General features: G+C 49.9%; 1 protein-coding gene across 4 annotated transcripts in view; it reads left to right on the forward strand.

Annotated features, from left to right (window-relative positions):
- The first annotated feature begins 8,208 nt into the window (after window positions 1–8,208).
- Window positions 8,209–14,743, forward strand: part of ZFHX3 (zinc finger homeobox 3) — a 178,677-nt gene continuing 172,142 nt past the window's right edge. For 2 of the 4 annotated variants that reach the window (XM_061594326.1, XM_061594332.1), the window contains exon 1: window positions 8,209–10,011. The gene's annotated coding sequence lies outside the window, so the exon portion shown is untranslated. The other 2 variants (XM_061594327.1, XM_061594330.1) reach the window with 2 other exon arrangements.

Consider the following 14,743-nt stretch of genomic DNA (forward strand, 5'->3'; position numbering starts at 1 on the left):
CAAACCACCCCTGTAGCCCAGCACACCTGACAAAGGCAATCTGAGACAGGCATCCGCTGGATGAAAAGGTCTCTACCTCACATGCTTATTTTGTATTCTTTTTTAAACCTATCTTTAGCTATTTTTAGACCATTTTTTCTCTTAGAACTGCTTTGGTTGTTTTGTTTGTAAATTGCCTTGACACAAATATAAAAGGGGATTCATAAATGAATAAATAAGTAACAGTTTTTGAGGAGATGTGGGCCCTTGGAAAATCAATGCATCTGACCTATCTTTCCAACCTCACCCTTCACAGAACCTGGAGCAAGTCCTTTGCTGCTCTCAGTCTCTGACAAAGATTGGCTCTAGTTGCTGCGTGCAAGTGCAGGAGCATCTCAGAGCCAAAGGGCCAAAGGATCCTACCCCCACAGCCCGTGGTGGTGGTGAAGGAAAGCGAGATGCTTTGCCAACAGAGTGGCCCATGGCGGTATCAGTGCATGAATGGCCTTTAGGGCAACAGGTGGATACTTGATCCCTCCTCTGTTGCCGGAAGCCACCACTGTGTGACTCTGCAGCTGCAGCACATTCTTCAAAGCATGATGTAATGGATGGCCTGGTCAGCAGTGCTTCCTTAACAAGCCTTTCAGCAAAGCCTCGGTGAGAGGCTCAGCCAATCCTGTGACTCTGGCAGAAGCTTACTCATCCAGACTAAGCTTGGAAACTTCCCTGCTCAAAGCAGTTAAGAGAAAGATGAAAGTGAAGTTGCAAATACATTGTTCCTGTCTTGGCGCTGAGAGACTTAAGAGTGACCCCAGGGTTCCCTAGATCATTCTGTCCACTTACTCAAGGCTGATGGCAGTGCCTTCTAAACAAGGAACTGACCGCGCTCATTTTCATAGAATTATAGAATAGTACAGTTGGAAGGGGCCTATAAGGCCATTGTGTCCAACCTCTGCTCACTGCAGAAATCCAACTTGAAGCATCCTCGACAGGTGTCTGTCCAGGTGCCTTTTCAATGCCCTGTGTTGGAGAGCCCACCACTTCCCTAGGTCATTGGTTCCATTGTTACACTGCTCTAACAGTCAGGAAGTTTTTCCTGATCAGTTGAAATCTGGCTTCCTATAACTTGAGTCCATTATTCCATGTCCTGCATTCTGGTATGATTGAGATCTTGGCCCTCCTCTGTGTGACAACGTTTTAGCTATTTGAAGAGTGCTATCATATCTCCCCTCAGTGTTCTCAAGGCTAACATGTCCAGTTCTTTCAGTCTCTCCTCAAAAGGTTTTGTTTCCAGTCCTGCTGATCATCCTCGTTGCCCTCCTCTGAACCCGTGCGTTTGTCTGCATCCTTCTTGAAGTGTGGTGTCCAGAAATGGAGGCAGTACTCAAGATGAGGCCTAACCAGTGTCAAATAGAGGGGAACTAGCATTTTACACAGCTTAGAACTATACTTCTGTTAATGCAGCCTAACATTAGCAATTGCCTTTTTTGCATCCACATCATACAGCTCATGTTCCGCTTGCAATCCACAATTCCAAGATCCTTCTTACATGTAGTAGTGCTGAGCCAAGCATCTTATAACTGTGCATTTAGGGGTTTTCCCCCAGGTATAGACCTTTGCCCTTCTCCCTGCCCCCTCTGAGCACTTTTTCTCATCACCACTACAGCAAGAGGGAGAGACATTCCATCCACTGGACTCTGGTGCCTGTCTCGCTATCCCATCATCAGCACTCTAAGCAGGTGCATTCTACTTTGTAGAACAAAAATGGAAGCAGCTGAAGCTTAGCATCTTTCTCACAGCAGTAGTGCTCCTTTGCTCCTTAAGAGTGAGAATGTGAGAACCTGATGGCCCTCTTACCCTTTAGTCAAATTACGCAAGATGATGATGGCATTGCTGTTGCCTCTCCTTTGTTGTGATCCTGGCCTTCCAGGATCCAGCCTTCCTGTCAGACAGTGGCAGAAGACCCAAGCCTAGAGGATGATTCCCACTGAGACCAGCAGTGAGTGAGTAGCTTAAAGGCCCGGGCAGTGAAAAGGATGAAACATTGCCAGAGCGTTCCAAAAAAGGAGCTCAGTGTTCAGTTTTGACCCCAGATACATCCCTGAAACCTTTGCTGTATTTCCTCCTGGAGGAAACAGCAAGCGCCAACAAACAGATGACCAGCTCTTCTTGTAACTTGCTTACCAAGTTGAGCAGAAATAGCCAATCTAAGAAATAGTCAGGCTGCAGCTTTCTTCACAGCTAGCTGGCTGGTTGTGGAGAATCCCAGCTATTCCACATTGTGCAAACCTAAAATTTTACCTACCGTTAAGAGCTGTTTTAAACTAAAGGGTACAACCCTATGATTTCTAGGACACCCTCAGAGTAGAGCCTACCTTTCCAGTGCCGCCATCTCCTCTGAAATCCTAGCCCAAGGAACCTAAAAAATGTCAAAAGGGGGAGGGTATTCTGAGAAGCAGCTGGGATCCAGGGCATCCTAAACTTCCCCACTCCCCTGCCATGCCTTCAAATCGGGGACAGATTTAAACAGAGAATGTCTAAATCTCTTTCTCCCCCATTGGAAACTTTTAAAAAAACAAAACAGCAACCAGACGAATGACAATTCCTTCCTTCACCCTCACTTCTGCTGATGGCTCAAGTCCACAAGGCAAAGGATAAGATGGTTGAAGCTGCCTTTCTATATCGCTCCTCATCTCCACCTTAGGACTGCAGCCCTGATTGGAAATACTGAACATAGCAGCCTGTTGAAGAAGACAGGATCTACAAACCCCCCACCTGGTTTTTGAATCAGAAATTCAGTATTATGTCCTAAATAGAATTTTATAATGATCAAAATGTATATCTCTGGTCCTGCAAATGAGGTTGGTGCAATGCTTGTAATATGCCCTATACCAGGGTATTCTGCCAAGCGCAAGTCGCTGCATCCGGCTGTGCCTATGGCCTACTCAAAACAGAACGTGAGATGCTATTGCCACTTTCTTCGGCGTCTAAGATAAAAGAGAAAAATTGTTCCATTTGAAAATTTAGCATCTATTACATCTATATTTTATTCCTTTGTGTGGTTTACATATATAATAAAATACAAAATATCATTTTCAATAAAAAACTTAAGCCAATAAATAAATAAATAAGCAAGCAGGAAGTCCAGCAAAACAGCCCTAGCCAAAATCCACATAAAACACAGTAGCTAAAACAATTTATACCCAGCAAGGGAGAGCTGAGTGGAAAAATTGGAGTGCTCCAGAAATGGTAATTTAATGGCTTGGGGCAACATCCCTCACCTGGCACTTAAAAGATCATACAGCATTGGTGCCAGGTGGACCTCTCCAGGGCGAGCAGCTCATAAGCAGCCCCTCTTCAGTCGTCAGACTCGGAAGCCACTCCACAGAGCTGCCCGTTTGTCTCATACTCCCACCAGTAATGAAAAATTAATATTCTCTTGGTACAGTTTAATTTATCGTAGCCCATTCGCCATGGAAGTGTTAAATGGAACAATTTCTGGGCACAATTGAAAGTGCTGGAACTAACCTTGGAATCCCATAGGCAGGTTATAAAGGCTAATAAAAATAAAAACCCAACCCTCCATGTTCAGAAGCAGTCTACTTGATCCAGGGACCTGTGGCATCTGGCTGGCCACTGTCAAAATAAAATCCTAGACGAGACAGACCGCGTGTTCTTTATGCCATGTCACATACCCCTGACCTTTTCATCTTCCCTCCATGGGTCTCTGTGCCCTCCTTCCGCCCCATTTTAGCCAGCTGTTTTTCTTGCTTGGTTTCTGTGAAGACATTTGCCAAGGATACTTTCCAGATACTTGCCAGCTACAGAGGTGCATCTCCCCATGCCCACTCCCTGATCTGCCTCGACTTTGTCACATGTGCCAGTAATTCACCCTCAGGGGGATGGAGCTCGCTTGGGGGTGGCTGCGGCAGCCCCAACTGCCCGTGTACATGTTTTAGTTAAAAAAGGCACTTAGGATCCTGATGGCTGAAATGTATGTCAAGACAAATTAATACAGCTCTCCAAGCTAGCGGTAAAAGGATGGGACGGCCTTTCTTATTCTGCCTTATGGAGGGAGACACACTAACAGAGGATTTTTTCACCAGCATATGCCTTTTGAGCAGAACAGGCCCAAAGAAACAACAACAACGACGTTTTGATTTTATTTCTTAGTCTGCTTGAAGAAACCAGAGCAGCAGTGCCAGGATGCCGCAGCAAGCCTCGCACTCCTCCCATCCCCACTGGGCAAAGCAGGCTTTTGCGCTCTCCGAACAGGCAGCTCTGAAGGCGCTCTGCGTGGATGGGCGGAGGTGAAGACAGGGGACACACAGCACCGCTCCAGCTGTGCAGTAAGCACTTCCAGGAAGAATATATGCTTTAACATGCAAGTGTGCTGGCTTAAGCGAAGGATGAACAAATGTTTTCCTGCAGCATAGGCCCTCTTTGTTTTCTTTCTTTTTTGAGAGAGAGAGAGAGAGAAGGGGGGGGGAGAGGGAGGAGGGGGAGGGCCCTGCTGAAGGCAATGAGGCCTCTTGGTTTTTTGAGAGGAGCCCTCAGGATGCATCTTCCTTCTCCCAATCTGCTGTGTCAGGTGACATGGGATTCTTTGGATTTTAGCCCATAAGGGCTAGTGGGTGTATGGAGTTTGTATGACTGAGATTTTATGGGACAAATTATCACAAATAATGATTACTTCCTTCCCTTCGATCCCCATTGTCAAATTGTTTGCTAGTGCTCCCACTCTAGCTCTCTCACTAGAAAACTGCAGGACAGCTAAGGTTGGGAGAGGAGGAAATTAGAAGTACTACGTGTTAACCGCAAACGCAAAAGGAAGGCCAAGCTCGGCACCTCCGAGACCATGGCACTGGTTTGCAGACCAGTTAGGCGTGTCTTTCAGCAAAGGCAACATACAAAAAACCAGGCAGTAATAAACTGACCTCAGATCCAGCTGGAAGCAAATGGATCATCTTTCCTCCCACAAATCTCTATCTGGAACATCATTAAAAGCCAGAGGGGAAGTTGTCCAGAACTGACACAGACCTTCACAAAACTGGTGTGTGTAGGGGGCATCTTAACACTTGGCACATGTAGAACTCTTGCCTTTGGCACCCAGAAAGCTGAGAGGATGCCACTGCAATACAGGTTTTCAGCTGACTAGAGGAACTGGAAGAATTGGAGCTTCTGTAAACCACTTCTGTAAACCTCCTCCTCACCCCAAGTAGAGGATTCTGTTTGTAAATGGGAAGGCGAACAGTTCCTTATGCTACAATAATCAACTGTATTTCTCCAAGTTTAATGTTTGCCAGATGGGGTGCGTATCTGTCAAGACTGTATTAAAGCAAGTCTAGTCTGCCCTTGATTTGGGCTTTATAAATAAGGCTCCAGAGATAGATGAACATATATGATCAGTTTTGTGGCTATCAAAAGCTGGGTTGAAAGGAGAGGTGATTAAAAGAGTTTTGCTATAGCAATATATGCATGTAATTTCTTAAAATGGTCCAGGTCTCCATGCAGAAAAGCAATACATCAAGTAGCTTCCAGATACATAAATGGCAAGGCAGGCATGTATATCTAGACGGGGGTCTACCTGCTCCTTTAAAGACTTAGTATTATCTGTGTGAGGCTGTGCTTTAAGCAGAAGGGCCCAATTTAAACCTCATTTGTTAGGTTTACAGAGTCAGGTTCTATGAATGGAGCTGGGGAAGGTCTTAAAGGAATACCTCAACCTTTCAATGACTGTGCTTACTGGGATAAATTTGAAGTTGCCATCAGTACAATAATCAGATGGCACCAATCCTGAAGCAGCTGCAGTTGTGCTTAAGCAAATACTTCCACAAAGAAAGAATTTAGGAAATATCTGTGCTGCTTAAAGTTGTTCCCCCAACAATTAAAAATGCCATCTTATTCAAAATAAAATCCTTGCATTGTAAACATCTTTCAGGCTACCATACAAGGTACGAGAGCATCAAATGCTAGCACAAAAGGGATATTAGACTAGAAACAATACCTGTTTGCTGCATCTTAGAGTAGGATATAGAAAGGTGAGCTGTAATTTAGTCCATTGGTACCCAGTCACTCCTAATGACTATGGCATTATGTACCTCTGGGAAAAAAGAAAGCAGGCGGTTCACGATGAAAAAGCCTTTCTGAAGAGACGCAAGGAACCTTTTCTCTCTGGAAGAAGCGCAGGCAGATCTTCTGCTCTCTCCCAGCATGAAAAGGCAGGACTTGAGTCCCAGTCCTTTGAGCAACAACACACATGCTGGCAGAATTCACCCTTCTGGCTCAAAGTACTCTGCCACAGTTCATCTCCTTGGCTCCCCAGCTTAAGATCCCAGCTGCATTGCTGCATCCTAGTCCCGGAGGCTGTTTTGACTTGTGATGTGGAGGGAAACAGCCCTCAAGGCTTTCTGGTTTGGGAAGCCCTCACATGAATGCACCAGGTCTGCTAATGCAACAGCAGCCATTTCCTTTTCCTCCCGTGCTGTGAAGTTGATTCAGTTCAAACAAGAAACTTCCTAAATCAAAATACAATCAGAGCATTTATAGATTATGCAGCTAAATTAGCAAAAGAAATGTTGAGAAAGCCTCAACTCCCCCCCCCAATGTTAGGTGTTGATTGCACATCTCCATTGCAAAGGCACAGAGGCAATGGGAATCCTAATAAACAGCTTCACGTAGTTACTGTTACCCACTTGTTTAGCTTTCTGCTAGCATAGTAGCCATACATCTAAATTGACCCACATTTTCACTGCATTAGAAGTGCTTACTTTTTCATGCCTTGCAAGCTATATTCTCGCTCTTTTACTACATTTTTAAGCAACAAAAATTTATAGTACTTACCCTGAGGTGTCTTCAAGCAAGAAAGGTTACATCTTACAAAAGAACACTGTCAGGCATGCATTTGAATAAAACACCAAAGCCCCAGTCCATTGACCCCAAGGCAGCATGTAACCCTACCGTGCCTCAAGGCAGCGGGCAATTTGAGTCAACAGACCTTTCCATCCCTTCACCTCTGGATTAAAGGTGTTCCTCCTCAGTTTAATTCAAGAGCTGGTGGGAAGGGGAGGAGACATAGGCCATACTTCTGAAAAACGCCTCATTCATTCCACATGTTACTTCAAGACCTACTATTGGATCTTTATAGACTTCATTTCAGAGGAGAGAGTTGTATTCAGCCATGCTTGGGGCTTCCATGGGTTCCTGCCCTTCTCTTGATGTGTGTGTGGGGACTACATGCCCCCCACATCACCACCTGACAGACCAACACCTGCCAGCAAGAACCCCATCCCTCACCCATTCTTTTTATTTGCAACACTTTTGTCTTTAATCTGCTAAATTAACTTGCTACTTTTCCTGAGATACTCTTAGCTTCGTAGCCTTGTCACACAAAAGAAAGGTTTGTAATTTATGTTTGGTTTTTCATTATGCAAATATTTAAGTTTCTTGAGTCTTCTGGTGCAATATTAAGAATGCCAAATGCGTGTTTTGAGTCAAACAGCTCCTCTTTCCAGTAGTTATGGTAAGCAGTCTGCTCACCCAGGAAGTCTTCTTTTAATCGGGTATTTTATGCTTTAATTATCCACCTATCTGGCAAGACAACTAACAATCCAGCAGTCTACTGTGGATGAAGCACTCCCGTTGGAGGGAATATTGAACTCACCTTATTTTAGGCAATTCTGCTGCTTTTTGAGGAAAAAAGCTGCAATTCTAAATCATTCCATATTCTTTTCCCACACTGCCAAGAAATGAGAGCTGTTCTTCCTGCCCTACCTGTGTGGAACCTAGCAAAGCTTAAACCTCCTAGTGTTCTTGTTCTCTCTATTCCCCCCCCCTTTCCAGGGCCGCTAAAAATGCCCGGGGGAGCACAGCTAGGGTACCACACTCTTGTGCTACTTCTTGGTAACCCTTCTTCTACCCCAGTGGCAAAAGCAGCCTCCAGTTCAGGGCAACACAGATCACTTGGAAGCAGAATAGAACAAGCCTACAAGAGAGTGGGAAAGAACAGCTGAGAAAGCCAATTAAGGAGTGATGCTTGGATCATTGTATTAATTGCAGGCCGGCCGGCGATGGGCTTCGGCCTATTTACCCTGACAGCCTCCCCATGTGAAGCCGTGCACCACCCAAGAGAAGCGGCAGGGCCCAGGCACATGCCGCCAACAGAGGGGCCTGCCATCTCCACCCAGCTCCCCGCGCGCTCTTCTTCTGCGGGGACCTAAGTCTGGCCACCACGCCTGTGGCTTTTCTGCAGAGCCCAGATACCGCAGGGCGCAGGAGCCCCAACTTGCCTTTGCCTTCCCGGCCGCTGGCACAGCTGTAGCTGAGGGGCTGCGGATACTGCCCGGGAAGGTCCATAGCTGTCGTTTAACTTTTAAGAAGTCCTCCTGTCGCCAAAACAATAAAAAAGCAAGAGAGCAAACGAGCGGTGCAGATGCCGAGGCCCTCAAAGCGCTCCCGTAGATGTTTGCCGGCCAAACCTTCGGCAGCGCATTCACAGACTTGTTCTTATAGACACGCTAATAACGGGCGCGGAACACCTCGACTTCAGTAAGTGCCCTTTTAATTACCGGCAGCCGAGCCACCGAGAAGGCTCCGTTAGCTCGCTGGGTACCTGTCGCCTCCTCCGGCGCCCCCTTAACCAAACTCCCGCCGAAACGGCCAGCCGCTGCCCGCTTTCCGGTTTTGTTCGAGCCAACCGACGGGTCCAGACCGGTCCCGCCGGCCCAGCAGCCGCGCCGGAAAGCGAGCGAGGCCGAAAGCAGCAGATCCCGCGCGGGAGGTTCCTCCAGCCCCGCCGCACCAGCAACCTTGGCGGGATCTCTTTGGAGGGCCGTCCCGGAGAAGGAGAACGAGCAAGAGCTTCCTTCGGAGGCTTCGTAGGGGACGCGGCCTCTCCTCACCCCCCCTTCTCAGCTGGGAGCGAGGCAGCCGTCCCTGGGCGGCGGCTGGGCGCGAAGAGGGGGCCTTGAACCGGAGCGCAAGAATGCAGCTGCTTCACTGGCGGCGGCGAGACGGCCAAGCTTGGTCAAGCGGGAAGACGGGGTCGGCGGAGGATCGGGGCCGCGGCCAAGTTGGACTCCTCCCGCCGAGCAGCAACTTTCTCGGCAACATCCCGCCGCCGCTCCAGCCCCGTCCCACCGCGGGGGAGGGGGCGCAGCGGCGGAACCCGCTGGAATGTGGGGGGGCGGCCCGGACTAGTCCCCGTCCTCGTCTCCTCCCCCCCGGCCGCCCCCTCTTTCCGTCCCCCGCCCCCACTCCCTGCCGCCGCCGCCACCACCGCTTCCCTCCCCCCTTCGCTCGCCTTCTCCCTCCCCCCTTCGCTCGCCTTCTCCCTCCCCCCTTCGCTCGCTCGCTCCCTCCCTCCCCCGCCGCCGCCTGGGCTGAATCTTATTGATCCAGAAGGTGGCTAATTAGCCCTTCCCGTCGTGCCTGGGTAATGAGGCACATGCGCACTGCACTAATCAGCCATTTTTTGCAGGAAACTAATTAGCAGAATAAAGATCCAAAGAGTTTTTTTTCCTTCCCAATCAGCAGATCTGAGCGCGGGCGCTTCCTGCTCCGGCCGCCCCGCCAGCCCGGCTCTCCTCCGCTCGCTCGCTCGCCCGCCCGCCCGCCCGCCCGCCCGGGGCCCCCGCTCGCCCGCCCCGCTCCTTCCTTCCTCCGCTCGCTCGCCCCGGGGGGCGCCCTCCCGCTCCCTCCCTCCCGAGAACGATGCTGCCGCTGCTGCTGCTGCTGGGCAGCGGCGGCGGCGGCGGCACCGTGGGCGACGCCACTGGAAGCGGTTCCCGCCAGGCTCCGGCCCCCGCCGCTCCTCCTCCTTCTCCGGGCGCCACCGCCTCGTCCCGCCACCGCCACCCCGGGCTCCTCCTCGGAGCGCGCCGCTCCTGCAGCCTTCATGGGATCCGTAGCGCCGCCGCTGCCGCCGCCTTCTCCCGGGATTAACCGCCTCGCCGGAGCAGCCGCCGCCGCCGGAGGAGGAGACGAAGAAGAGGAGGACGAAGCAGGGAGGACGCCGCCGCCACCGCCAGCCGTGTAAGTGGCAACTTTACCGCCGCCCCGCCCGGGCTGTTTTGCATGGGGCTGGCCCGGCCCGGCCCCCGTCGGGATCGGGGCCCCCCAGGCAAACTTTGCCTCGCTCGCCTCGCAGGTGTCTCCGGCCGGGCGCAGCGGCAGGAGGCGGAGGAGCCGAAGGCGCTGCCGGGCTAGGCTGGGCTGGCCGCCCTTCCCGAGGCGAGGCGAGGCGCGGGGGAGAATCCGGCGGGCTGGCCCTTCGCCTCGCCTCGCCAGGCAGGCAGGAGTGCCTCGACGCTCGGCTCGGCAGAGGGTAGATTGATCGGTCCATCTGCATAATCGATAGGGCAGCGAAGAGGGTGGCCAGGAAATGGCTGCGATGTCCGCCCGCCCGCCCGCCGCTCCCCACCGCCGGCCTCCTCGCCGCGCTGCCCGGGGAGGCAGCCCCTGCCCCGGAGGCGGCGCCCAAGCACGCTGGCGGCCGACATGTCAGCGGAGCCCCCGAGCGCCCGCGGCCCAGCGCCCTCCTGCCTAGGTAGGGGCTACTCGGAGAGTCGCAAGCGGGCGCGCCTCCGCCCCGGGCCGGCCCCCTGCCCTGCTGGCACGGCGCGGCGTCGCTCGGCGCGTCTCTAAACATTGGCCACGGTGCCTTTTTCTGCTTTCTCTGAGGAAAGCGAGGCGAGCAAAAGTCCGGGTCTCGGGGCGGATGGGGCCAAGGGCTGTTTTGCTGTGAGTTCCGCGAAGCGCAGCCGTCCTCCGCTCGCCGTGCCCGCCGGCTCCCGCCTTTGGGGATCCCTCCTCAGGGGCCGCGGATCCTGCCGCTGCGAGGCACCGGCGGCCGAGGAGGATTCGGCTGGATGTTGGGGCTAACTGTCGTCGTGCTGCTGGAAGGGTGCAGCCCCCTCCCCCAGCCTCGAAGTTTAAGCAAATAAGGGTTGGTTTCCATATCTTGTTACAAAGCAACTTTGACTACGCAGGGACACAGTGCCAGACCAGCTATTCCAGTTACAGCAAACTCAAAAGGAGAGAAAGGAATGCTTCTGCCCTCAGAGAGACGGGAGAGAGGACGCAGGCCCTTGGACACAAAATAAAAATAAAAAGAGAGAAAAAGTTATTACCATTTTAAATGTTTACGCAGGTAGCCTTGAGCCTTTTTCTGGTGTGTGAAGGAGTCCCTCTCTCTCTCTCCCCCCCCCCCCGGTTAAAAACCCATCCGAGTCCAGGAGATTGCTGCAGGCAACACACTTTCTGGATTTTTGTTCTGTGTCTAGGAGGAGTGTTGGCAGGCATTCTGTGGTTTTCTGTTACACAATATGTTATCATGTTTTTGATCACTAAATTATTGCAGTGGTTATAGATTTACAGTCTTAAGAGTATTGCATAGAAAAGCAACGAAGGCTTGGTATTTATTTGAGAAGTGTGCTTTACTGTTTGTGTGTGTTTTAAAATTCTGCTGTGCGATTTCAGTGTTTTTGCTTGCTGTTTTTAAATTTATATGAAAATATTTTTGAATGTGAAAATTGGTGTGTGTGAGAGAAATAGGGGTGTGCTTCATCCACACGTAAGTCCTCAGCATTAGGTAGGTAACAGTTTCAGTGCCAGTTGTGGGCATCACAGGAGTGAGGTTTGGACCCTTTGTCAAGCAGATGACTGTACAGGAGGCAAGTGAATTACCCTTACCTTATTTGATTATGTTTTTCTTTTGATGAGCCACCTGCATTGGGATTGGCTCTGATTAGAAGCAACTGTGCCCCATTTTTGTCTGATGTTGGTGACAGTGTGGCCTTGCGTGACTACCCTCTCCAGCCCCTTTTATTACAGTGTAACTGAATACTTGGGCAGCTTTCACAATTCAGTATTAACAGACAGGTTTCACTGTCTTGTCCTGTATGAAGTAAAATGCTGAGCAATATGAATTGCACCATCAGCAGGAGGGAAAACTCGGGGGAGAAGAGCTTGCGGCCTCCTCTGCTTGGCATCCTTGCCCCCCCCCCAATCCCAATGATGACATTTGTGGCTCCTTGTTTTTATTCTACTGCTGCGGGTCAGTGCTGTGTTAAGTGGCATTTTTCATGGCTTTTTGTGAGAAGTTTGTTTTGTTTTGGCCTCTTCTAAATAGGTCCTCCAGTTTGCTGATGTCATTTCCTTTCCTATTTGAGCTATTGTGCCTCCTTCAGTTTCCAGCTGGAGCCTGCGGAGGAGGAGGAGGAGGAGGAGGAGGAGGAGGAGGCGTGTGGAAGTGCAATGGCAGAGCATGTTCTGGGTTCAAAGGCTGAGGGTCGTGTGCTGCATTTCCATCACTCTGCGGTCTCAGGGTCTGGCTAAACATTCCAGCATCAACTTTGTGGCTTGTCCTGGGGCCGCCATGTCAGGCAATGAATCATTTCAGGTTCCCTTTCTCCCTTTGCATTTTCCCCTTTTCCACATCTTTAGTTCTCTCTTCTGTCCCCCTCGCCATCAGCCCCCTTTTTAAGTTCCAGTGACAACTTCAATTCACTTGCAAATCTGAGGCCAGCATTAGCTGGGCGCCTGCTGTGGAAAGAAGGAAAGTGATTCAGGCTCTTCTCCCTCGTCCTGCCGCTTCTGCTCCTTGTCTCTAAGCTGAGCATGAAGTGCATTTTCTCTCCTCTCCTTTTGGTCAGTTGATTTTCTTTAGAGAAGAGCAAAGCCAGCTCTTCGATGCTCTGTTTGCTGCCAGGAAGAAACACAGCTTTTTTTTGTGACTGAGAGGGTTGTTTTGTTTTAATTTTTAAAACGCTCTCTGTATATTTGGCTCCGAGGAAGTTTGCTTTTCTCTGTCTGAGCAGAGGCGAAAATGAAGCGGCCTTGACTCTTGACTTGGTGGGAAAGCCCCAGGCCACTTTCCATGGTGCTGGCCTTTTGTTCCTGGAGAAAGGAGATCCTCCACACATGTCATTGTTGACTCTGTCTAGGATGGAAAGCACAGACCTTTGTCCAAGCTTTTAAACTCTGCCTCCTTTGCCCTTGCTATTCCTCCCTCCCCTCAGGTGGTCCTTATGATCCTGTGGCATTTTGAGTTGAGGGAAGTGAATGGCATAGATTCCCTTTAGGAAGAGCACCAGTGCTTGCGCAGTTGCCACGGCAGATGCCGTCTCCCAAGGCAGCTGCAGGGATAGGGCCCTTGTTGTTGCTCTACTACCGCTCTTGCTTTTTATGAGGAGTGTGTTGTGTTACAAAGGCATGGACAGGGTTGTGTCTTCACTTGATTTAGAAACGCCGTATAGTGTATGTTTCGACACTGTAATCCCCAATGTGTGTGTACCCCCCTGCTCTGCCGGTTTGAGGTTGGCACTGGAACTTCAAGCAGGCAGCTGTATAATTCTTGTTGTGTACTGATTAGCACACATTGGGATCTTTTCAGAAAGACCTTTTGGGAGGGAAAACTCAATCTCTCATTGATGCAAGAGCAGCAACGAAAAGAATGTTGCCGGCATAATGGTTGTGGCAGTTGAGGTGGCTCCTGAAGAAGCAAAGTCCTGGTGTCTCATCTCTCTCTCTCTCTCTCTCTCTCTCTCTCTCTCTCTCTCTCTCTCTCTCTCTCTCTCTCTCTCTCTCTCTCTCTTGTTCTGCACCCAGCATTTATTTCAGGGGGGGGATGTTCTTGGGAGCCTCTCCTTTACTCACGTTTGTATTTGGAATTCTCCTAATTCTCTAAGCAGTTCAAAGTGCCTGTCAAGCAGTACCATTGTTTTGAGTGCGTTCTGAAAAATACGGTTTTTGCTAATTCAGATAAATTTTTCAGAAGGGTCTTGGTTTAATTTTGTCTTATTTTCTGAGATCTGTTTGTTCTCCCTGAAGTTACAATCCTATGGGCTGTGTTTCCACCCAGTACTCTTGTACTGTGAAGGGAGGAATAGGGAATCAGGTGAGAAATTCTTTGTTCAACCAATATTTTCAAAACCAGATGTGAGTTGCTAGATTTCCCCACCCCTGAGACTGTATATTTCTGAAGTAACTGATCCACAATCGAGTTGTTGATAGGCGGACATATCAGGATGGAAGTATGGGACTCAGAAGAGCTGCGTATAGGCCCTGTCCAGTGCACGCTGATGGTTTCCGCGAAGCTGTTTGTATGGATGCTCTTCCTGATGCTGTGTGGTGCTGGGGTGCACGTGGTGCCACAGTCTGTGCCTACAGAATGCTACTGAGGCACTAAGCAAATGTCTTGCGTGGTGATACTGCACTGTTTATGTAAATTTATAGCTCCCTCCTTTTAAAAGATAAATAGCTATAAACTCAATTGTGCTAGGAAAATATGCCAAAATCTTCCCTAAGAATAAAAATCTGGGATCTAATAAACGCTGTCCTCTAGTTGAGGGGCTGTTCCTGCCAGTGAGTGAGCTGAGCCTGCCCACAGCGGGTGTGCGGAAAACCCCAGCTGGCCATGCTTGACAAGAGAATGGCTGGCCTTCCAATAGCTCTTAGGGAAGAGTAGAAATGGGGCCGCCTGGCCTACCTGTGCTCAAGATCAGATGAGCTCTTTGTTGTTACCTTTGGTCGAGTTCTGGAATTGGAAAGAGGCCTCCAACATGGGCACATTTTCTTGTGAATTCCCCCGGGACAACTGTCTGTCGGTGAAGTGGTTATCTCCACAGCAACCACGACTTAAAGAACAATGGTGATAAAAGCTAGGGAAATATTGTGTATGTTTTCAGGGAATGCTGTACTATAGAGCAGAAAGGAAAAGGGGGGGAAATGTAGCTTCCAAATCCGTTTATTGGAAGCTGCTGGG

Source organism: Rhineura floridana, chromosome 13 (genome assembly GCF_030035675.1).
Source record: "Rhineura floridana isolate rRhiFlo1 chromosome 13, rRhiFlo1.hap2, whole genome shotgun sequence".
NCBI classification, from domain to species: Eukaryota; Metazoa; Chordata; class Lepidosauria; order Squamata; family Rhineuridae; genus Rhineura; species Rhineura floridana.